Below are 25,958 nucleotides of genomic sequence, written 5' to 3'. Positions count from 1 at the left end.
GTGTGAAGGAAATGCTCTACATAGGGAATGGTAGATTCTCTAATCTCTTTTTTTTCGTGTTGTTTTATGATGCTGCTGTATTTTTGTACCCCGAATGGTTACTAATGGATTTTTTTTATATTTTTTCTGTCGGAGAAAAATGTGGAATCTTCAAAGGAACCTTACACCCACCGACACTCGACTAATCGCCAAGTGATAGCTACGATGCAAATGAAGACACCAAACCTAGCAAGATGACGCAACTAACGCATCTTCTATCTTCTATTGGTTTAGAAATAAAACATCCATAGAGAATACTAGAAATTGAAAGAAAAACAGAAAGTACCAAAAGAATTGTTCTTTCCTTGCTATTGCTTCCTGATTAAAACATTTATTTAATACAATGGTCAGCGAGGATGCTATTACAAATGATCTCTCTCGATTTTTCTTTGCACTCGTTTTCTTTTGTGTTCATGAATACCCTTCAAAATGTAATGCCTTCCCCTTTCAAACTATTTTATTCAGTTTTTATCGCCCCTATACAAACTGTTTCTTTTAGTTTTTATAAACCCCCCTTCCTTGGCGTGTTGCAGGAAATCGGATTTGTATGCCATTTTAGATGTCATATTGGGATGAATTTGGATAAGAGAAGTTCAGTACATTCACTCGACGGGTTGAATGTCACTTTCGGATTCAATGGCCTCTGTATTTATGGCAGGCCTCACTTCATATGATTTGGTTTGATTGTATATAGTGTGGTCAGGGGAACCCACTCTTTGGATGGTGTGACAGGAGTATGGGAGGTGCATGGCATTTGCACAACACTCAAATATATGATTATCATTATTTGATTCAGACTTTTATTAATATTGATCGATTCATATTATATATGACTTGTTTTTTTTTTTGCACTTTAGTGACACACTAAGTGTAATAGCTTACAACCCCATAGTGTTTCTTTCAGATACTCTGAATTAGGTTAACCATTATTTTCAGGTGAATTATTATTTCAATATGATTTTTATTCTACTTTTTCTTTATCAGACATTTATTTATTTTTCATAGTTATTTTTATTATTTGTAATCAGGACTTTGGACAATATAATTAATTTTAAAATTGTTTATGTATGTTTTGAATATTTATCATTTATATTCGATTTTTCTTGAACATTTTTTCAATAAAATTTCAAAGTTAAAATTTGAGGAAGGACTCTTTAATAATAATTACTAATTTTTAAGTTTTAAATCGAGCATGTTTTTTGTGAGGGACAAGCTTCTTCGAGACTCTCTAGATTCGACCCAATTTTTCTAGGTCGGGTTTAAGGGGTTACATAAACCAAGTATTCATCCAAAACTTTAGCTCCACACTAAGAATTTTTCAACATTTTCACTATTTTGTTCTTTTTTTTCTAGGCTAAAGAGTAACCTTTATAAATTCCCTAGTTTTTCAATGACTACATTAGAATCACTCCCCTTTTACAAAGTACGAAAAGATGTAAACAGGAAACCTCACAAAAGTATGTGTTTAAAAATTTAAGCTCTCAAAAAAACACATTATGTACAAGAGAAAAGAAATAGTATATAATGAAAAAGCTTTTCTCTTGATCTTAATTGCTTGGATAGGTGTTGTAACCTACTTCTAGTGTCCTTAACTTATTTTTATTTGTTAAACAAAACAACCAAGAACAAGGAGTATCGATACTTGGACTAGGAGTATCGATACTCGGACTAAGAGTATCGATAATTCCTTTGTAATATTTAAATAAACTAGTTGTTATTGATCGTTGGGCTTGGCCAGTATGGATACTACTGTGAAAAGTAGTATCGATACTCCTAGAGTATCAATACCCATTTTTCTTATTGGAATTTTAACACTTTGGAAAACAACGGGTAATATTTACACTACCATGGTAGTATTGATACTTCTATTACCTTTGATATTAGTACTGCAAGAACAATATTTGTATTGTTCATGCAATATCAATATTGAATGAAAAATATCGGTACTACATACTGTAACCCTCTCAGACCGATGCGGATAGCCCGATCCGATCTGGAGTGTCACATTAGGGCCACCGGAGCAACCCACCTAAAAAAAACAACGAAAAATTTAAAACTTTTCTTAAAACATGTAAACTCATAAAATAATTTATGAGTACAAAATAAAATTTATCAGTATTCGAAATATAACAGATTTTCATACTCATATATAAAGCAAAATACAATTACATTCCCCCTAATCACATGTACCATACTCTGCAAGCAACGCTGAAAGAACTCCCTTACTGATGTTGATAGTTGTACTGGTATAATCTTTTAACCTGCAATGGTGAGTAATAGAGTGAGCTTCGAAAAGATCAGTAATACAGAACTACCAGATGATGCTATAAGACATGTAGATAAATGGAAAACCATAATTTCCTTATTGAATCAACAGTATATCAATTGCGGAATAATCTGGGTTTCCATTAGTAGTTCATCGAGTAGAAGCCATGAATCTCAGTTCATAAGAAACCTTTCATACAATCACGTTTTCATGAGGTCGAATAGGATGTCTAGTGTGTTCCATCAGTACGATAAAATCATAATAGGTACACTAATTAAATGATAGTTTAGTAAATCCCATAAACCATACTATAGTAGAGCTTTTTAAACTCGTATTTTTAAAACATCGTACAAAGAGTTAACCTAAGGCAATATCTTAGGGCCTGAGAGCCTACTCAAGAAAGTTTGGGGCCATGGGGCCTACCTAAGAACACATCTTAGGGCCGCAGGGCCTACCCGAGAATGATCTCAGGGCCGCAGAGCCTACCTAAGAGTCACATTAGGTCCATAAAAATTTTCCATCTTGATCAGAGCTGTACTTTACAAATCTGTATCTCCAAGATACAGTTTATACAATGATACAAATCCATAAGCCATCACCGTTAAGTTGCTGCATCCATAAAACAGTAACCATAGATTTCAGTGTACCACATGTTAAAACAATAAAACAATTTTTTTTCAAAATATAAGGAACACACTAGAGAATCCAAATATTTTTCAGATGCATTTTGTTGTTATCAATATGGAACTTGTGCAATTTGATCGGATTCCAGGAATAAGATCTTATTGAAGAGAATCGATTTCTAAACGATCTAATCAGACACTTCAAATTGATACTTTCGAATTCCACTAAGTTTCCATGTACATCAGGAAAACGTTCAAGAACCTTTATACATAATAATTCTAAATTCATATTTACTGCGAGTGATTCCATTACCCAAACAATCAGGGGTATTCAGGAATATACTTTGAATTCATAGGATTTCAGCCCAATTGAACCAAATGAGGTATTCAGAATCTTTTCCTTCTGTGTTACTTGCATTTTCAAACATGACCAAAGTGATTTTAGATGAAAATATAGAATCGAAGATTCAAGTCATTTACAATCTATGACTATCGATCGTATTATCAAACAACTTGAGTTACACAACTCCCAAACTGATACATGTCAACAAATCAATTCATTATCCTTCCAGTGTATTCACTTTTTAATACCATAATGCACATCCATAGATCATCCCCATAATCATCGTTGAATAGATCTTCCAACGGTCTTTATTTCATTTCCACGTTTCAACGATATTAGGAAATATGGACGTACTTAATTCATGGTTCAACCCATAAGGATAATTCATCATGTAAGTCCAACAGTGTTTCCAAACTCATCCAATCACCTATTTAATCCTCAGTCATTGAGGTTACTTAGTTCGTTTAATAAGCAAGTCTATCCCAGTTACTTTAGAGTTTTCTAGAATAATTCAGACATTTCTGAATTTCAAATACATGTTGTACTTCCTTTTAGTTCAATTTATTCAAATAATAAAGTCATTCTGGTATTCGTGGTTGATTTGACTCATGAATACCCACTTATTAGTACTATATGCGCTCTAGAGTTGAGCTGAGCCAAGTACTTCCAGAATTATCATCGATCCAAATTTGAGAAGATGAACAAACATTCAAGTGGTACTTATATCATTCAGGTAATGATATAGCACTAGCGTTGGTTGATCACTTAATCTGTGTTCCATAACTTTCACTGGTAGCACAACATCCATGTTTATTTGGATTTCTTAATTAATCCAAGACATTTACTTATTCTAGGTCATAAGGGCATTTTGGTCATTTTGGTGCTCAACGTTTTTCTATTCATTTCAAAGCTTGAGTATATCCATTCATTCCTGAGCTTGGTGACATTCTTGAGTCATTTCCAATCCAGGGGTATTTTGGTCATTTTATAGATCTAATGTATTTCCAGCATTTCTTTACGTTCGATCTTATTATTTAATTTAATCTTATCACTTACTTCAGTCCTTTCAAACAATTCTAACTAAAGAGCACCTTCGATAAATCATTCTTCAGAATTCGGTAATTTCCATGTTAAATGTCTTTTCAAATGTTATTAACTAATTTTCAGAATTTTCCATACAAAGATAGGATCCCAACAATCAAATCAGTAATTTATCAATTTAAAAACAAATTCTCAGGTTACTCTCTCATTCAGAGTCAACTTGGACTATTTTAAACTCTCAAGGGCATTTTTGTAATTTCACACCCATATACTTTTGGTATTAACTCTTAACGAAAATAAATATAGTTCAGAGATTCTATGCTTAATTGCTTACCCGAACATTCTCGGATCTTGAAATGATTGATTAACATACTTCTAGTATCTTGCATAAACTCTATTGGGTTAAAAACCGATTATCCAAATTTTCTAAGCAAACTATCATTTCTTATATATAGTTTTATCATATCAATATATCCTTTCAGAGTTATTAAACAACTTCCAATGATAATTCTTGTCATCTTACAACATAAGGGTATTTTCGTAAATTTACCCTACTGGAATATTCTCATAATTTTCCATCCAAGTACCTTTATCACTATACACAGAACTTGTAGTTTTAATTCTAATAATCCATCAGTTTCTTATAAAAGTCATCTGAACCATAATCAGTTACCGGATTTTTATCGTATTCGGATCGAGTGTAGAAATTAATTAACTACACATATGAGACCAATATTATCTTATTCATGCATTTACCAATATTCACATGTTCCATAAAGCATAAAGAGGTAGTAAAGTATTACCTCGATTTCTGTGTTATACTGATCGACCATTTAAATTCCATTCGAACACCCTCAATCTTTAATTCAACTACCAATAATTCATCAAATACATAACAACATAAATTTCATCAAAAACAGAGCTTAATTGCAAAAAATGAATCGAATCGAGTGATAAATCAGTAAAATCAGCTTACCGAGTTCAAATTTGGCGAAATAGACTTCGGAATCGGACTCAGGACGTCAACAAAACCCAAAATATTACTCTTGAATTCCAGCTCACCATCTTGATTTCTAGCTTCCAATCTTTTTCTAACGAACACGGATAATCTATCGTACAAATACGACTTCAAATAATTTTCCTCACCATCAACATAACTTATTAAAATCTAATGAATAATTTGGGGACCCAATTGTTAAAACTAAAAACTTTAGGAGCCAATATAATTTTTAATTACTAAAATTAGGGACTAAATTGATCTTAATAAAACCATTATGACATAATCATAACAATATAAAAGCTAAGAGACAAGGTTGAGATTTTAACTACTTGGATGGCATACCTTGTAGTTACCCCTTTTTGCATGTTATCTACAATTCCCCAACAACCCACGTGATAATGTTCATGTCTTATTAAACTAAATAAAGCAAATTGCAGATGCCCATACTCACCTTGAAAGATTGGAATCACATGGTCACCTTTTGTTATTTCTTTTAAATTCTCCCCAACCGAAAGCTTTGTAGGAAGACAACGAAGCTTCATCGGCCATTACCCAAACACCGATGACCACCGTGACGACCGTCATCGATGGTCGTCAACCAAAACCCAAGTTACACCGCTCGAGGTGCCTTGGTCTCCTTTCCATGAATCTGTCCTCTGTTCGTCGAGAAACTCCATAGATGATCGTGGATCTACCGAAAAATGTTTAGCTTTCTAGAAATAAAAGGCTTTCGCTCATCGTCGACAACCGTTCAATGAAGCCATATTTACAATATGTTGATCCTCGCTACCATACTACTCTTCCCACCGTACATATCTTCAACCAACATCGGAATCATCGGGAATCAAAAGACATACCCCATGAACTTTTGTATTTAATTTCTTGTTGATTCTTACTGTCTGGATGTTATTCTTTGGTCGTTTGGTTATAGGTTGAGCAAAAGATGAGTCTACTCACTGCCAAGAAAATGAAGGAAGCTGCAGAAAATGTGGCTTTTTGCATAGACCAAAAACTCTTTTGTACGAGGAGAGTTCAACGACCTTCATGTGCAAAAAGGCTTCAAAGAGTAGAATTCTTGCTAGTCTCACAAAGATTCTCGTTTATGTAAATGAATTGAATCTGGTTTTGAAGCCAACCTTATCCAAAAACTTAGCCTTAAGAATTGGAAAATTTTGAAGATAATTGATTGTGAATTGCATGCCAAGCAACGGTGGAAATAAAATTCACAATGACAAATAATAATTGAATACAATAATAGAGTTCACATAAGAGAAAAGATAGAGAATTCACGTGAATTCTATAATGACATAGTCAACTAAAAAACTAACCCCACCAAATAGGGTGTGACAATTCTCCCCTCCTTAAAAGAATTTCGTCCTCGAAATTAATTCATTTCAGAGAATTGCAGAAACGAAAATTTCATCAGTTCTTTCATATCTTCCAGTAGCTTTTACAGAAATATGTGTCATCTGCAATACTTTACCAGTTGATTTTTTACATTCTAATTAAAACTCTCTATCTCATTCCAATAAAATAATCAGAACAAATTTATCCTTGTGAAATCAATTCAGCCTTTGTTACGAGAATAGGGTCATAAAGCGGTAGCATATCCCAATTTCATTTTCGGAGTCGAGTCAGAATTCGCAGATGAATAACTCTCACATGGCTTGTGAGGTACTTTACAACGTTTAGACAGATGTTACTGGTATTCCTTTTTGTACAAGTATAGCCTTAACGGATAAAAACTTCGATTTACTCATTACAGATAGGCCCTAGAGTTCCGGCTCAGAGAGGTACGATTGTAGTCTAGGGGCATATATTGATCAGACATCTTTTGAAATTCGACTGGCTAGTCTATCTTGAAATTTTTTTGACTCAAACCAAAGCTCTGATACCACTAAATGTAACCTCCTCAGACCGATGCGGATAGCTTGATCCAATCTGGAGTGTCACATTAGGGCCACCGGAGCAACCCACCTAAAAAAATGAAAAATTCAAAACTTTTCTTAAAACAAGTAAACTCATAAAATCATTTATGAGTACAAAATAAAATTTATCGGTATTCAAAATATAACAGATTTTCATACTCATATATAAAGAAAAATACAATTACATGCCCCCTAATCACATGTACCATACTCTGCAAGCAACACCGGAAGAACTCTCTTGCTGATGTTGATAGTTGTACTGGTACAATCTTTTAACCTGCAATGGTGAGTAATAGAGTGAGCTTCGAAAAGCTCAGTAATACAGAACTACCAGATGATGCTATAAGACATGTAGATAAATGGGAAACCATAATTTCCTTATTGAATCAACCGTATATCAATTGCGGAATAATCTGAGTTTCCATTAGTAGTTTATCGAGTAGAAGCCATGAATCTCAGTTCATAAGAAACCTTTCATACAGTCACGTTTTCATGAGGTCGAATAGGATGTCTAGTGTGTTCCATCAGTACGATAAAATCATAATAGGTACACTAATTAAATGATAGTTCAGTAAATCCCATAAACCATACTGTAGTAGAGCTTTTTAAACTCGTATTTTTAAAACCATCGTACATAGAGTTAACCTAAGGCAACATCTTAGGGCCTGAGAGCCTACCCAAGAAAGTTCGGGGCCATGGGGCCTACCTAAGAACACATCTTAGGGCTGTAGGGCCTACCCGAGAATGATCTCAGGGCCGCAGAGCCTACCTAAGAGTCACATTAGGTCCATAAAAATTTCCAGCTTGATCAAAGCTGTACTTTACAAATCTGTATCTCCAAGATACAATTTATACAATGATACAAATCCATAAGCCATCACCGTTAAGTCGGTGCATCCATAAAACAGTAATCATAGATTTCAGTGTACCACATGTTAAAACAATAAAACAATTTTTTTTCAAAATATAAGGAACACACTAGAGAATCCAAATATTTTTCAGATGCATTTTGTAGTTATTAGTATGGATAACATGAACTTGTGCAATTTGATCGGATTCCAGGAATACGATCTTATTGAAGAGAATCGATTTCTAACTGATCTAATCAGACACTTCAAATTGATACTTTCGAATTCCACTAAGTTTCCATGTGCATCAGGAAAATGTTCAGGAACCTTTATACATAATAATTCTAAATTCATATTAACTGCGAGTGATTCCATTACCCACACAATCAGGGGTATTCAGGAATATACTTTGAATTCATAGGATTTCAGCCCAATTGAACCAAATGGTATTCATAATCTTTTCCTTCTGCATTACTTGCGTTTTCAAACATGACCAAAGTGATTTTAGATGAAAATATAGAATCGAATATTCAAGTCATTTACAATCTATGACTATCGATCATATTATCAAACAACTTGAGTTACACAACTCCCAAACTGATACATGTCAACAAATCAATTCATTATCCTTCCAGTGTATTCACTTTTTAATACCATAATGCACATCCATAGATCATCCCCATAATCATCGTTGAATAGATCTTCCAACGGTCTTTATTTCATTTCTATGTTTCAACGATATCAGGAAATACGGACGTACTTAATTCATGGTTCAACCCATAAGGACAATTCATCATGTAAGTCCAACAGTGTTTCCAAACTTATCCAATCACCTATTTAATCCTCAGTCATTGAGGTTACTTAGTTCGTTTAGTAAGCAAGTCTATCCCAGTTACTTTAGAGTTTTCTAGAATAATTCAGACATTTGTGAATTTCAAATACATGTTGTACTTCCTTTTAGTTCAATTTATTCATATAATAAAGTCATTATGGTATTCGTGGTTGATTTGACTCATGAATACCCACTTATTAGTACTATATGCGCTCTAGAGTTGAGCTGAGCCAAGTACTTCCAGAATTATCATCGATCCAAATTTGAGAAGATGAACAAACATTCAAGTGGTACTTATATCATTCAGGTAATGATATAGCACTAGCGTTGGTTGATCACTTAATCTGTGTTCCATAACTTTTACTGGTAGCACAACATCCATGTTTATTTGGATTTCTTAATTAATCCAAGACATTTACTTATTCTAGGTCATAAGGGCATTTTGGTCATTTTGGTCATTTTGGTGCTCAATGTTTTTTTATTCATTTCAAAGCTTGAGTATATCCATTCATTCCTGAGCTTGGTGACATTCTTGAGTCATTTCCAATCCAGGGGTATTTTGGTCATTTTATAGATCTAATGTATTTCCAACATTTCTTTACGTCCGATCTTATTATTTAATTTAATCTTATCACTTACTTCAGTCCTTTCAAACAATTATGACTAAAGAGCACCTTGGATAAATCATTCTTCAGAATTCGGTAATTTCCAAGTTAAATGTCTTTTCAAATGTTATTAACTAATTTTCAGAATTTTCCATACAAAGATAGGATCCCAACAATCAAATCAGTAATTTATCGATTTAAAAACAAATTCTCAGGTTACTCTCTCATTCAGAGTCAACTTGGACTATTTTAAACTCTCAATGGGCATTTTTATAATTTCGCAGCCATATACTTTTGGTATTAACTCTTAACGAAAATAAATATAGTTCAGAGATTCTATGCTTAATTACTTACCCGAACATTCTCGGATCTTGAAATGATTGATTAACAGACTTCTAGTATCTTGCATTAACTTTATTGGGTTAAAAACTGATTATCCAAATTTTCTAAGCAAACTAGCATTTCTTATACGCATATATAGTTTTATCAGAACAATATATCCTTTCAGAGTTATTAAACAACTTCCAGGGACAATTCTTGTCATCTTACAACATAAGGGTATTTCCGTAATTTTACCCTACCAGAATATTCTCATAATTTTCCATCCAAGTACCTTTATCACTATACACAGAACTTGTAATTTTAATTCTAATAATCCATCAATTTCTTATAAAAGTCATTTGAACCATAATCAGTTACCAAATTTTTATCGTATTCTGATCGAGTGTAGAAATTAATTAACTACACATATGAGACCAATATTATCTTATTCATGCATTTACCAATATTCACATGTTCTATAAAGCATAAAGAGGTAGTAAAGTATTACCTCGATTTCTGGTCATACTGATCGACCATTTAAATTCCATTCGAACGCCCTCAATCTTTAATTCAACTACCAATAATTCCTCAAATACATAACAACATAAATTTCATCAAAAACAGAGCTTAATTGCGAAAAATGAATCGAATCGGGTGATAAATCAGTAAAAACAGCTTATCGAGTTCAAATTTGGCAAAATAGACTTCGGAATCGGACTCAGGACGTCAACAAAACCCAAAATATTACTCTTGAATTCCAGCTCACCAACTTGATTTCTAGCTTCCAATCTTTTTCTAACGAACACGGATAATCTATCGTACAAATACGACTTCAAATAATTTTTCTCGACATCAACATAACTTATTAAAATCTAATGAATAATTTGGGGACCCAATTGTTAAAACTAAAAACTTTAGGAGCCAATATAATTTTTAATTACTAAAATTAGGGACTAAATCGATCTTAATAAAACCATTATGCCATTATCATAGAAATATAAAAGCTAAGAGACAAGGTTGAGCTTTTAACTACTTGGATGATTTACCTTGTAGTTACCCCTTTTTGCATGTTATCTACAATTCCCCAACAACTCACGTGATAATGTTCATGTCTTATTAAACTAAATAAAGCAAATTGCAGATGCCCATACTCACCTTGAAAGATTGGAATCACATGGTCACCTTTTGTTATTTCTTTTAAATTCTCCCCAACCGAAAGCTTTGTAGGAAGACAACGAAGCTTCATCGGCCATTACCCAAACACCGATGACCACCGTGACGACCGTCATCGATGGTCGTCAACCAAAACCCAAGTTACACCGCTCGAGGTGCCTTTGTCTCCTTTCCATGAATCTGTCCTCTGTTCGTCGAGAAACTCCATAGATGATCGTGGATCTACCGAAAAATGTTTAGCTTTCTGGAAATAAAAGGCTTTCGCTCATCGTCGACAACCGTTCAATGAAGCCATATTTACAATATGTTGATCCTCGCTACCATACTACTCTTCCCACCGCACATATCTTCAACCAACATCGGAATCATCGAGAATCAAAAGACATACCCCATGAACTTTTGTATTTAATTTCTTGTTGATTCTTACTATATGGATGTTATTCTTTGGTCGTTTGGTTATAGGTTGAGCAAAAGATGAGTCTACTCACGGCCAAGAAAATGAAGTAAGCTGCAGAAAATGTGGCTTTTTGCAGAGACCAAAAACTCTTTTGTACGAGGAGAGTTCAACGACCTTCATGTGCAAAAAGGCTTCAAAGAGTAGAATTCTTGCTAGTCTCACAAAGATTCTCGTTTATGTAAATGAATTGAATCTGGTTTTGAAGCCAACCTTATCCAAAAACTTAGCCTTAAGAATTGGAAAATTTTGAAGATAATTGATTGTGAATTGCAGGCCAAGCAACGGTGGAAATAAAATTCACAATGACAAATAATAATTGAATACAATAATAAAGTTCACATAAGACAAAAGATAGAGAATTCACGTGAATTCTATAATCCCATAGTCAACTAAAAAACTAACCCCACCAAATGGGGTGTGACACATACCCAGAAAACAATTGTGTTCAAATTCCTGTTTAATGGAATTTGAATTATTTTTGAAAACTTTGAATAAATTCAATTAAATCCAAAAACATTTTACCCATAAATTGTTATATCAAAATATGTTTAACAATTATGAATTATGTTTTTAATTTCTCCAAGATTATCTTGAACCAACAAATTAAAGAATATGTGCATAATACCACATATGAAATAATTTTCCACCAACAATAAATTTCTTTTGAAGATTCAAAATTTTCTTCAATTTTCTAGCCACACATCATTCATCTTCGCATTGTCCACTATCAAACTAGCCACCTTTGTCTCAATGTTTCACTCTTTTAGACACTTTAAAAAGTGAATAATGGATACACACTGTAAAATAAGGTGGAAATCAAAATCTAAAAAATGGAATATAACTACATGTAATGGATGTTTTGGTTCGATGTCCATATATCTGTAGAGATGCTGACACAGTTGACATCATGTAACAATTTTTAACACTCTTCTTTCTAATCTCATAACTGGAAATACAACATTGTCTAATAGATGCACGTGAAATCTTGTTAAATATTGAATCTGATTATCATATTAAACAGTTCACACTCCACAAAATTAAAATGTAAGTCATGAATCATGATCATGTGGGAAATAACCTCTCTCACCTTGGCATTATCAAACTTTCATTTTTGAACCATAGATGAAGAATATGATAGCATAAATTTAATTTACCTCTGTTAACCACTTTTAACTTTGGACAATGAAAAATATGCCTATGCAATGTTGTGGTGGTTCCATCTTTAAATTTGTTAACATTTTCTCCTTAATGGAAACACACACATTTCTACACAAGATATAGCTATTGTATTAATTTCTCCGTTATCAGTGGTAATAACAATAACATCAGAATTTTATGTATTTTTCATTGTTGGAGTGTTTACACTTGATTCAAATTCAATTGATTCAGGTGACATATAATTGTCTAAATAATGTATCAGTTATGGTATCAGTTACTCAAACTATTCTTATGAATTTCTCCCTGTAGCACAGAATAATGTATACTTAAACAATCAGCTAAAGTCTCCAGAGGTTGAGCTTGAGAACTCAAATGCTTTTAAATACATACCAGTTTCAGAGCTAGGAACAGAACTTTGTGATAAGAGAATCCCAGTGTGTAACCACCAATTTTTTACCCCAAATATATTATTTTATTTATTATTATTAATACCAAAAAATCATCATCAAAATAGCCCATTCTGCCCTGCGATAACCAACACCACATGCCATCACCAACCGCCAGCAACCTTCCAGGCCAGCTGCACCAAATCATTTCTTTTTCATTTTTTTTATTTTCACACACGTAAGGGGTTCTATAAAAAACCCCAAAATCAGAATGTGAAGGGGGGAATTTTCGGGGGAAAAAAAGTGAGGTTCTTGATTTTTTGCAAAGGTTCGTTTGAACCTTCTTCCATTTTCGTTTTCTTATTTTCTATGTATACATGTAGTTTAAAATTAGTAGCAAGGAAATAAAAATAGAGAGGAAGAGAGAGAGCGTTTTTTTTTACCTTGCTTTGTCTCGGTCGCAGTCGTCGTTTGGCGAGGAGGTGGCCACCGTCTTTTGGTGGCCGGCGTTGAGTGGGTGCGGCGGCCGACCATTGTTTGGGAGAAAGAGGGGTTGAGAGAAAGAAGATAAAATGAAAGGGGGAGTTTGGTTCTTGGAGAGAAGAATGAAAGAAATAAATATATTTTTTTTTGGGTTCATCGTACTAGTGGAAAGAATAAGGAGGGGTTTTAGTTTTTAACGTTTGGGTAAATTAGGGAACAGATCCCCTATTTCCATTGTACTTCAAGATTTTGTCACCAAAGTTAAGGGTTAATTATTTTTAGGTTCTCATATTTAGGCGCCTATTTACATATTTGGTCATCATTCTTAGGGGTAAATTATTATAGGGTCTCTGAATCTTTAGCTTATTTTTACATTTAGGTCCCTATTTAGTGAGTTAATCACCTGCAGCTCCTCCAACGTTTTCTTTCTTTCTACATTTTAGTCATGAGTAGCCTCATTTTGATACTTGTTTCTGATTACATCATTATATTTTGTGTTGTTTCTATTTTAGTCACCACATATGCTTTTCTATTTATTTTAAATTAGCTTGCTGATTTTATTTTATTTTATTCTGGTCACCGATTCTTTAATAATTATTTCTTATTAATATTCGAATGTTTATATGACCTTGTGGTGACCCTATCCGGGGTATGATCCACATTATTATGGTCCAGACTCTGTTAACTCCTAACTTATAATTTTTATTAATTTGTTTGACTTATTATACGACCTTGCGGTGACCTGATCCAGAGTACGACCCGCATTATTATGGTCCGAACTCTACTAACATTTCTAACACTAACCGCTAATTACTAACATCTAACCACTAACCGCTAATTTTTATTTAATTATTTTTTTATTTATGTATTTTATTTTATGTTCAAACCATAGTACGACCTTGCGACAACCCGCCCTAATGTACGACTCGTATTATTTATGGTCCAAGATAAATATTAAAAATTAACAATAACATTTTACTTTTATTGCTCTTTTATTTTTTTATTTAATTTTACGCACATTTAGTATTCTACCCTTTATTTTTTATTTATTTAATTTTAGTCCTTTAATTTCATTACTTTAATTTTCTGTCTTTTAATTTTGTCCTTCATTTCTTAGTACTTTAATTTTATCCCTTTAATAATTGCACCTTATTTTTCGTTTATTTTATTTTAGTCTTTTTTGCCTTGTTATTCAATTTTTAACTTAACCACTTTAATTTCTTTAGTTTTTGTAATGTTCATTTTAGTATTTATATTTTGTTTGCCTATTTAACGTAATATTTATATTTTAAGTATTCAATTGTTAATTAGTCAAAGTTTTATTTACAACATTGAATTGCATTTAATTTTCAGTTTTGCTTCAATTTCCTTTTTATCTGTATTAAATGTGTATGCAATGTGTATGTGTATGTGTATGCAATATGTATGTAAGTTGAGTATAAGTTGAGTCAACAACAGTTAAGGAGTTGTTAGGCTGTTAAAGGTGGTTAGATAGGTTGTTATTATTAACTGCTTGTAAAGCTGTGTATTAATAGCTTGTTGGTATGCAGATTGTAATGTATCTTTCCTTTAATGAATAAAATGATGTTTTGTGAAAGAGATAGTAGTTCAATATGGTATCAATCGCCATTGGTCCTGGGTGAATTCGATAAGTTTTCATTGCTTACTTCATTCTTGTTGCCTTGTTACTTGCTATGGATCTTGCGATTGGATGTGCGAAAGATTTCTCAAACAAGAAGGTCAACATTATTCTTGATGAGACATACTTTTTGCTATGAAACAACATATTTTATTGACGATTCGTAGTGATAACTCCGTAAAAATGTCATATTTGGGACCTTTTCACTTAAGTTATTGACTGTCTTAGAGCTCATATAGGATCATATAGATGCATTTAAGAGCATATAGTTGCATATGGTGAAATTCTGTTTGTCGCGGTATTTTATTTTGTAATTAGTGCTGCTTTATGGGGAAGGTGTTTTTCTGGTGATATGCAGGATTTGGGAGCAAGGAAAAGCAAAAGGGAAATGCCATGACATAAGGAGACTGTTGAGCATAATGCAAATGCCGAACCAGTTGGCATTTCAAGAGCGATCAAAACGAAAGAAGAATATTTTTAGTAAAAGCCAACTGTCATGGCATAAAAAGTTCTTTATGCAATCAGCCATAATTGAGGGGCCAGTTACCATCTTTGCACCAACTCTCACATAAAAGGAATGAACTTTAGGGTGCTAGTGTAATTTTAACACAAAACCCTAGGTTCATTCTCCCCTATAAATAGAAGATGAAGCCTGACTTTTTGTGGAGACTTACAGATTTTTAGACAGTCGCCAAGAGCCTAAAAATTTGGAGAAAAAGTTCTCTCTTTTTTCGTCAATCATTGTTGCCGTGACATTCCTCTGTTGATAGGCTATAGGGAGTGGCGAACTAGGCGTACGAGAGGAGCTAGATCGTTGGGACTGTTCGTGGTGGCTGAGGGAAGCTCCGACAATACACGTCGAAGGCTTTTCCTCTTTCCCTTTGCTCTTTGCTTTCGTTATTTATTATTTGGGTTGTAAGGAACGAATTAACTTGCTTTGTGCTTGCTTATTTCGAACCCCACCATGAACTAATCCTATTTGGTGGGACTTTATTTTGGATATTTAAGTTTTGCTTTAATGAATGATTGATTTTCTATGTTATAATCTGTTTTGCTTATGAATTTTAATGCCTTAAGGTTGTAGGAGCTGTGAGAGTAGCCATTTCTTAGGTGATTACTTAGTGTTCGAGAGAATGCCTAAGTAATTATTCGAGAGAAACTAGGGAGAAACCATATAAACAAGGGGTTCTAGAAAGTAACTAGGCCTAATCCACCTTAGAGATAAGGCTAGGATTTCATTCGACTAAAAGGAGTTGTGCATGAGCGATAGGTTAGATGTGAATCCTGTCGCAAAAAGTATTGCCAAGACATATCCTGTTATCTAGACCAATAGGATCCCTGCAGTAGCTAACGCCAATCGGTTTTGCCAAGGCATCTTCAATCTGTCGAGTCCCTTACTAGAGATAGCATAAGGCACCCTATTAGACTCTGTCGGGCAGATTAGGCATAGAAGTAAGATCATTCTGAGAAGTAGACTTAAATTTCCTAAGTAACTCCTATCACTCATTCACATAGTAGTTTGTCGTATAAGGAAGTCTAAAGTCCTTATAATCAAATCCAATATTTACAGTTTATTTTGCCTTTACATTTTTATTTGATTGCAGTACACACAATTCCTTTGCCACAACATATCCATTTGCTACCACATTGTCATCATTCCATTTCTATATCATCCATTCATTTTGCCACAACATTATCATTTGTATATATACCATCTCTAACTTTACTTAGGTGACAGAGTAAAGTTTCGTGACAAACTTATTTGATTTCCCCCAATCCCTGTGGAGAACGATACTCACTCATCACTTTATTTCTTGTTCAATTGTGTATACTTGCACGCATATCCGCACCATTTATAGTACTCACAAATAGCGAACAAGTTTTTGGCGTCGTTGCCGGGGATTGACAACTGGAAGTTAATTTGTTTTGTCATAGCATTATTATTTTACTTGTTTATTTTTTTTAGATAGTTTTACTTTTTATTTTCCTTATCTTTTTCAGGTTTTTCGCGGTGTATGACCAGAAGACATTCGGATGAGCCATTAGAACCGGTTGAACCTGAGATCGATAGGCTTTTTAGGCAAAGAATACATGCTCAACGTGCAAATATGTATCAAATCGGAAATCAAGACATTGGTCATAAGGATGATCAGAATGTCGAGGCAAATCTAAATGCTGGGAATGCAGCCCGACCTCATGCCATTCGTGATCACTTAAACCCGATCTTAGATGACTTAAATCCTGGAATTATGGCACCAGAAATTCAGGCAGCCCACTTCGAGCTCAAACCTGTCATGTTTAATATGCTGAACTTCATAGGGTAATTTGGGGGCATGCCAAATGATGGTGCCGGGCAGCACATTCATAACTTCTTGGAGGTGTACGATTCTTTTTGCCAACAAGGAGTGCACGAAGATGTTCTGAAATTAAAGCTATTTTCATATTCCCTGCGTGACCGAGCAAGAGCTTGGTTGAGTGGCTTTCCAGCAGGTTAAATGGAGTCGTGGACTGATCTGTGCAAAAAACATTTACTGCGGTATAATCCTCCGAACATGAACACTCAACTGAGGAACGACATTGCTTCTTTTCATCAAGCTGATGACGAGTCGATGTATGAGTGCTAGGATCGATACAAAGTATTACTTCGCAAATGTTCAAATCATGGTTTTAAAGATTGGACGTAAGTGGTGATGTTCTACAATGGAGTTAATGAACCCACGAGGATGATGCTAGATGCCTCGGTAAATGGTACCTTACTTGACAAATCACCAGTAGAGGCATTTGACATTCTAGATAGGATTGCCACCAATGATTATTAGTTTCCATCCACAAGGCTTGGACTTGGGCGAAAATCACATGGAGCTTTCGAGATAGACACGAAGGACACGATGTCCGCCCAACTTGCTACTATCACTAATATGCTAAAGAATTTGCAAAGACCAAGTGAAGTGAGAGAAGTAAAAGCAACCTATTCAGCATGTTTATTATGCCACGGCAATCATAATGAGAGTGACTGCCCGACCAATCAAAAATCCATCAATTATATAGGCAACTTCAACCGAGGCAACAATAACCCATATTCTAACACATATAATCCTGGATGGCATCAACATCCAAACTTTTCGTGGGGAAACCAAGGAACCAGCAATGCTCATCAACCAGCTCGGCAGCAGAATTTCAATGACTCCCAGGGATTTCAATCGAATATGCCATGGCATAATTCCAACAAGGGAGGGTCATCTTCATCTAACACCAGTTCTTTGGAGGCCACAATGCAAGATTTAATAGCAACAACGAAGACAATGCTGCAAGACCATGCAACCTCCATAAAAAACCAATGGGCTCTACATTAGAGCCATAATTCGTCGCTGAGGACATTGGAGAATCAGGTTGGTCAAATTGCCGCGGTATTACAAGAACGACGACCAGGACATCTACTGAGTGACACTGAAGTCACAAAACCTCATAGAAAAGAGCATTGTAGTGTGCTAACTCTATAAAGTGGTACACGAATTAATGTCGAAGACAAGTTTGGAGAAAGATCGAAGGATAATTCACCCCCTGAGACTGTACAAGCTGATCAAGAAGTGCTAGAAGAAGCACCAGAGGAAGAGAATAAGGATGAGAGTTCATCAAGTAAAGTGACTGAGGGAGAAAACAAAAATGCCAAGGAAAACTGTTCCCACCCCGTCAGTACAGAAAGCCAGACCCTCACCTCCTTTTCCGCAAAGACGGAAAAAGCATAACGAGGATATTCAATTTAGAAAGTTTGTTAACATTCTGAGTCAACTTCAAATCAATGTTCCTTTTCTGGAGGCTATGGAACAAATGCCTATATATGCTAAGTTCCTCAAGGAGATTGTGACCAAGAAAAGAAAGGCTGAGCAGTACGAGACAATTGCCACGGTAAAAGAATTTTGCTCATCCTCAAGCAAGCTGCCACCGAAGAGACATGATCCGGGCAGTTTTATCATCCTATGTTCGATAGGAGACAAATTTGTTGGGAAGGCACTATATGACCTTGGCTCAAGTGTGAACTTGATGCCTAAGTCAATTTTCGAAAAGCTTGGTATAGGAAATGCGAGACCCACATCCGTCATCTTGCAATTAGCCGATCATTCATATGTGCGTCCTGAAGGGCGAATTGAAGATGTCATCGTGCGAGTTGACAAGTTCATTTTTCCTGTTGATTTTTTTATTCTAGACTGTGAGGTCGATGCCACAACACTCATCATCTTGGGGAGACCTTCCTAGCTACCGGTCGTATTCTCATCAATTGCGAGAGGGTGAGCTGACCATGAGAGTGGTCGATCAACATGTCACTGTAAATGTCTTTCGATCCCTCAAGTACATGGATGATTCTGAAGAATGCCAAAGCATTTTATAAGTGGATACAATAATCATGAAAGAAGCAGATCAATTTTACCATGACAACTTCATTCAACAGGGACCTGATGAGGGGTTATTCGAAGACTTAAAGGCTGGAGAGCCTAATGATTTTTCTATCGAGGAACAACAGGCTAGCTTCCTTAAAGCTAGCCCATGTACGCGTTTTGAACCTTTGAATTTTGATGAATTTGTTCCTCCCAAGCCCTTATTACAACATGCTCCTACCTTAAAACTTAAGAATTTGCCACAACATCTTAAATATACTTATCTAGGTAGTAATGAAACTTTGCCTGTGATTATTTCCTCTGCCCTTACTCCTAACCAAGAATCTAGTTTGCTAAGTGTTTTGTCACAACATAAGAAAGCGTTAAGATGGACGATGGAAGATCTAAAGGGAATAAGTCCAACTATTTGCATGCATAAAATCCTGCTGGAGGAATGCCATGGCAAATCTATAGAGCCACAACGAAGATTGAACCCAATCATGAAGCAAGTTATGATGAAAGAGATTCTCAAATGGCTTGATGCTGGAGTGATTTACCCCATTTCGGATAACTCTTGGGTGAGTCCCGTCCAATGTGTGCCAAAGAAGGGAGGCACGACCGTGGTGACAAGCGAAAACAACGAGTTACTACCTATACGCACAGTCACCGGGTGGCAAATCTACATGGACTACCGCAAGCTCAACAAGGCCACCAAGAAGGATCATTTCCCTTTGTCGTTCATCGATCAAATGCTGGATCGACTTGCTGTCAAGGCATTTTATTGTTTCTTGGACGGATACTCGGGGTATAATCAAATTGCCATCGCACCGGAGGACCAAGAGAAAACAACATTTACGTGTCCTTATGGGATATATGCTTTTCGAAGAATGCCTTTTGGACTCTGTAATGCCCCGGTAACTTTTCAACGCTGCATGCAAGCCATATTTTCTAACATGGTTGAGGATTTCTTGGAAATTTTCATGGATGATTTTTCTGTTTCTGGAGATGATTTTCAAAAATACCTCGGTAATTTGGCAAAGGTACTGAAGCGATGTGAGGAAGTCGATCTCGTGCTGAACTGGGAAAAATGCCATTTCATGGTAACTGAAGGCATTGTTCTAGGCCATAAAATTTCTACAAAGGGGATTGAGGTTGACAAGGCCAAGATCGAGGTGATCGAGAAGCTACCGCCACCAACTTCTGTCAAGGGTATTCGAAGTTTCCTTGGATATGCTGGATTTTATAGACGATTCATCAAGGACTTCTCCACAATATCCAATCCCTTGTGCACCCTGCTTAAACAGAACCAACCGTTTGTGTTCGATCAGAAATGCCATAGCGCATTCGAAGAGCTGAAGCAAAGACTTATCTCTGCACCGATTGTAGTTCCCCCAGATTGGACGGCACCGTTCGAACTAATGTGTGATGCAAGTGATTTTACCGTGGGAGCTGTGCTTGGGCAACGTAGAGGTAAAATCTTTCATGTTATATATTATGCTAGTTGTACCTTGAATGAGGCACAATTAAACTATACCACCATTGAGAAAGAATTACTTACCGTTGTAGTTGCATTTGGCAAGTTTAGGCCATACTTGATAGGCACCAAAGTCATAGTTCACACTGATCACTCAGCTATAAAATACTTAGCGAACAAGAAAGATGCCAAGCCTAGACTCATTAGGTGGATATTACTATTGCAAGAGTTCAACTTAGAGGTAGTTGATAGGAAAGGTACAGAGAGCCAGGTTGCAGACCATTTATCTAGGCTAGAAAGCATTTCTGAATGCCATGACATTTTTTATATTAAAGTAGAATTCCCTGACGAGAAAATTTTATATGCCACGACAATTCTGTGGTACACTGACCTCGTTAATTTTCTTGTTAGTGGTGTTTTTCCATATGAATTGAATAGCCAGGGCAAAAAGAGGTTTCTGTATGATGCCAAGTTCTATTTTTGGGATGAGCCGTACTTGTTCAAGCAATGTACTGATCAAATGATTCGATGGTGTGTCCCCAAAGAAGAGCAACGCGATATCTTACACCATTGCCACACAGCACCCTATGGAGGGCATTTTGGAGGTGCGAGGACAGCTGCCAAGGTCCTCCAATCAAGCTTCTACTGGCCATCACTATTTAAGGATGCCTACGAATTTTGCAAGGCCTGCGACAGATGCCAGCGTACTGAGAACATTTCCAGACGATACGAAATGCCGCTGCAAAATATTTTAGAGATAGAGCTATTCGATGTTTGGGGCATCGATTTTATGGGACTGTTCCCATCTTCTTTTGGAAACTTATACATTTTACTCGCGGTGGACTACGTATCCAAGTGGGTTAAAGCGATTCCGACACCGAGGAATGACTCGAAGACGGTGCTCAAGTTCCTTCACAAGAACATTTTCACTCGATTTGGAGCACCAAGAGCCATTATCAATGACGAGGGCACCCACTTTGACAACAACCTAATTGCCAAAGCATTACAGAAATACGGAGTGTGACATAAAATTGCCATGGCATATCACCCACAAATAAATGGGCAAGCTGAAGTGTCCAACCGTGAAGTCAAACAGATTCTCGAGAAGGTGGTGAACCCTCGAAGGAAAGACTGGTCCCCAAAACTCGATGAAGCACTCTGGGTATACCAGACGACATTTAAAATACCTTTGGGAATGCCGCCCTTCAAGATGGTATTTGGAAAAGCCTGCCACCTACCAGTTGAGCTAGAACATAGGGCATACTGGGCAATCAAGAAGCTCAACTTCAACACACAACTAGCTGGGGGAAAATGGCTGCTCGATTTGAATGAGATGGAAGAGTTTCGAGCACAAGCATATGAAAATGCCAAGCTCTACAAGGAAAAAAATGAAGAAGTGGCATGACAAAATTATTTTGCCACGGCATTTTCATGTTGGACAGAAAATGCTCCTGTTTAACTCTAGGCTCAAACTCTTCCCTGGAAAAATGAAGTCACGATGGTCGGGACCATTCAAAGTCCACAATGTTTACCCGTATGGCGCTGTGGATATCAATAACATGGACTATGGGTCCATCTTTAAAGTTAATGGACAACGCTTGAATGTTTACCAAGGAGTCTCACCATTGCATGACAAGACTGGCCCAACATGAAGTTGATACTGGCCCATCATCTTAAGGATGCTGTGACATTTTAGTTTTACTCCTGTGCATAAATAAATGGTTATTTTGTTACTATTTTTATTCAGTTTCCTTTTAATTTACTATTTTATTTTTCTTTGCAAGGTTAGGGTCCATCCAAATTTCAACCGTACCAGCATCAGATTCTGAACACTCCATCCCCACACAATTTCAAAAGTGCACATGTCGCACGACTGTCGCACCACCACAAACATGAAGTCAAGGTACCTTACATTGCATTGAATTTCATAGCATGTAGTTTAGATTTTTCCTTAGTTTTTATTTAGCATTGAGGACAATGCTTCTCTCAAGTTTGGGGCTGGTAGGGTTCCCAAATCATTGCATGATAATATTAGTAGAATGAATATGCCATGACATTAGTAAGTGGTTGAATTTGTTTTCTGGAATAAATTAAGGATACCCGATGATGATGAATTCTTGATGGCTAGGATTGAATGTACATGACTGTTGAGGATGATAGAACCAATTCTAGGACTTTCTTCTTTGAAACCTTTGAATACATATGTTTTTCATGCTTAAGGAACTTAGAAATTTTTTATAAGAGAACTCTTGCATGTCTTGGCATAAACGATGAAAACCCCACTTTGTAAAAACAATAAAGTTGTGAATAAATGCTTCGACATATCTGTAGAGGGACACTCCGCTATGCCATAGCATTTTCTGGAAACTAAAAATAAATAAAAGGCGGTTATGGTATATGAGTGAATGAAAGTAGTCACGAGATGACTCTAACATACTAGCTCGGGGGTGGAAGTAGTCAAAGGGGGCATCAAAGCATAATTAAGTCAATTGTCATCACATTGGGTGAGTAATGGGGCATCCTGATCAAAGAAGAAATCATTTCATCAGTCATGGAGCTTTATCTTAATTTTGTAGCATCTTGTTTGAATATGTTTTTTGTTCCTTTCTTCGCCTTTTGTAATAAAAGTGTATTGCTTTTAAGGTTATGAGCATTGAATCAATTTTGTAATCTTGCAGTTCTTTGAATATCATTAGATTAAAAGCTCTTTACAAATTAGAGTTATACATTTTTGACAAAGTATCAAGATTGAAAACCAGAAAAAAAAGGACTCTGACCTTACCTCAGAAAAAAATGCATCCCAAATACTACTCTTTTCACAAAAATGAGAGAGCTTTCTCCAATGTAAGGAATTAGAGAAAAGGCTTGGTATTGATATTTAGAAGCATATAACATGGGGCATCTTTCGCGACATTGCGAAGCTGACTATATTACTTTTCTATTAATGAGGTTCGACGATGAAACTTTGATAAATATAGTCTAAGTCAATTGCTTGAGAATTAAAATTTGGTAATGAGATTTTCTGAATTTCACCAAACACATAGACTATAACAGGTTCTCCTAAAAAAGTAAGAGTCACATATGCAGAAAAGCTGTCCCTCTAGAGCAATTGGTTAATAGCTATGGCTTTATGGATAAATGTCAATTAGTCCAATGAAGGTTAATTTCAATAAACCTGAATTCAGCTAGCCAAAATGGCAAAAGGTTATAAAAGAAGAAGTTGTTGTAGAATAAAATAAATACCTGTTATAATCTATTTCACATGTGCACATAGAAATTTCGTTATTAGATCGATGTTTTCACACAGCTTTGAATAGAATCAAAGATTTCAGAGAATTGAAATAGAGGTATTTTAAAAGGTCTAGTAACTGTTATACTAGATTGTGTCATTTTGTACGCATCCAGTTAAATATACAAAGTCAAAAAAGTGAGGCATGTGACAATGTTCACAAAAGAGCGAGAGAGGAGTGACATCTTCACTAAGATGTAACCGTAGAAAATAGGAAAGCCAACCTGAAACTAACCTCTCAATCTTGATACTTGTCAAAGAACTATAACTCTGAAATTGTGAAAGTTATTGATTCTTTTTATATTCTTTGAATTCATGCTTATGGTTTGATTCTATTGTGAACCTATAAGGAACGATATTTTTTCAAAATTCATTCATTCTTTAATAAGAAATGAGGAAGAACATTTTTAAACAGGATAGTCTCAAACAAGAAAGGATTTTGAATCAAGTTGATACCTATTCTACCTATTTGAGAAAAAGAATGAGCAAGGCCAGAATGGTGAAGTATTTCACATTCTTGAAAGCAAGTGGCCTGAGAAACCAAAGTCTGGAGAAGTGGACTTATAATATTCCTTTATGACAACCTGTCAAGAAAAGATGATCGCCTCATTTACAAGAAAGGATGAAAATCTTCAAGATGAAAAAATTTGGCATGCATAGAACCACGAGTACCCACGATGGGACAATATCAAAGTTGTACCTCGTTAGGAGCATTAGATTCAAATCAAATAGACAATAAGAGTGAACCTTACAATTTAGCATGTTGGGGAATGCTGAAGGTCCATTTCAGACCAAAATGATCAAACAGGGTATTTTGAATAATCACATCAGCAAAAGCTGGGGCATGCTAAAGGCCTTTATCATCATATGGAAAGGTCTTTGATTTGAACAAATTATTTCCTTGAAACAAAAGGTATGAAGAATGAAAATGGTGAAACAATGACAGTAGAGTTGACTAACATCACTGTTTTGTCCATCATACAATTACATTATCCCTACAAGATTCACAACAAATTATGAATGTGTTGTCAAAATGTTCATTGATATGATGCTAACAAGTTAAAGTATCCCACTTGTATTTTTACTAAAGTATCATTGTGATGTAATGCAAGAAGTCTTCAAACAGCAAGCAAAGAGTTCTTTGGTTGAGAAATCTAGGCAGAAACCATAGGAAATGATGAATGTATTGTCAAATGTTTTACGAACCAATGATTATGGCACTAAACCAATGTTGCGATCATGTGGTTGACGTAAGATGAAGTTTGTCTTCACACTCCAAGAGTCAGAAATGAGAAATGATAAAGATTGCTTTCCACAAGGAGCGTTGTAATTTTAACAACAAAAAAACTAGTAGAGCCAACTAAGATTGAACGATAGGTTGTTGTTAGAAATCTAGACATGATATGGTTTGAAAAACCTTGTTTGAGACCTGATTAGATGTGAAGACATGAAAGGAATTAGGATAAATCCTTCTTGTGATGTGTTTCAAGAGTTAAATCAGAATAGACATGGTTGATATCCTGATTAATCTTTGCTGAGTTTAGCATATTTACATCTACATTCTGCAAGGATGGTAGATTCTCTTTTCAAAAATGATATATTTTCTTTTCTAAGACAAAAGCTTTATCAGATTTTTACACAAGTTCAGGTAAAGACAGCTGGTGTTATCAAGAAAAGTGG

General features: G+C 35.4%; 1 long non-coding RNA gene across 1 annotated transcript; it reads right to left on the bottom strand.

Moving 5' to 3' along the window:
- Positions 1 to 12,908: 12,908 nt before the first annotated feature.
- LOC120175807 lies at positions 12,909 to 13,618 on the bottom strand. Its single transcript, XR_005521278.1, has 2 exons — positions 13,464 to 13,618; positions 12,909 to 13,214 (listed from the first exon to the last, which is right to left on the bottom strand). It is a non-coding gene; the product is annotated as an uncharacterized LOC120175807 (long non-coding RNA).
- Between the last annotated feature and the right edge of the window lie 12,340 nt (positions 13,619 to 25,958).

This window comes from Hibiscus syriacus, unplaced genomic scaffold (assembly GCF_006381635.1).
Source record: "Hibiscus syriacus cultivar Baekdansim isolate YM2019G1 unplaced genomic scaffold, ASM638163v2 tig00112215_pilon, whole genome shotgun sequence".
Lineage (NCBI taxonomy): Eukaryota > Viridiplantae > Streptophyta > Magnoliopsida > Malvales > Malvaceae > Hibiscus > Hibiscus syriacus.
Note: the sequence above shows the minus strand (reverse complement) of the source record. Positions and strands in the feature narration are given on the sequence as shown.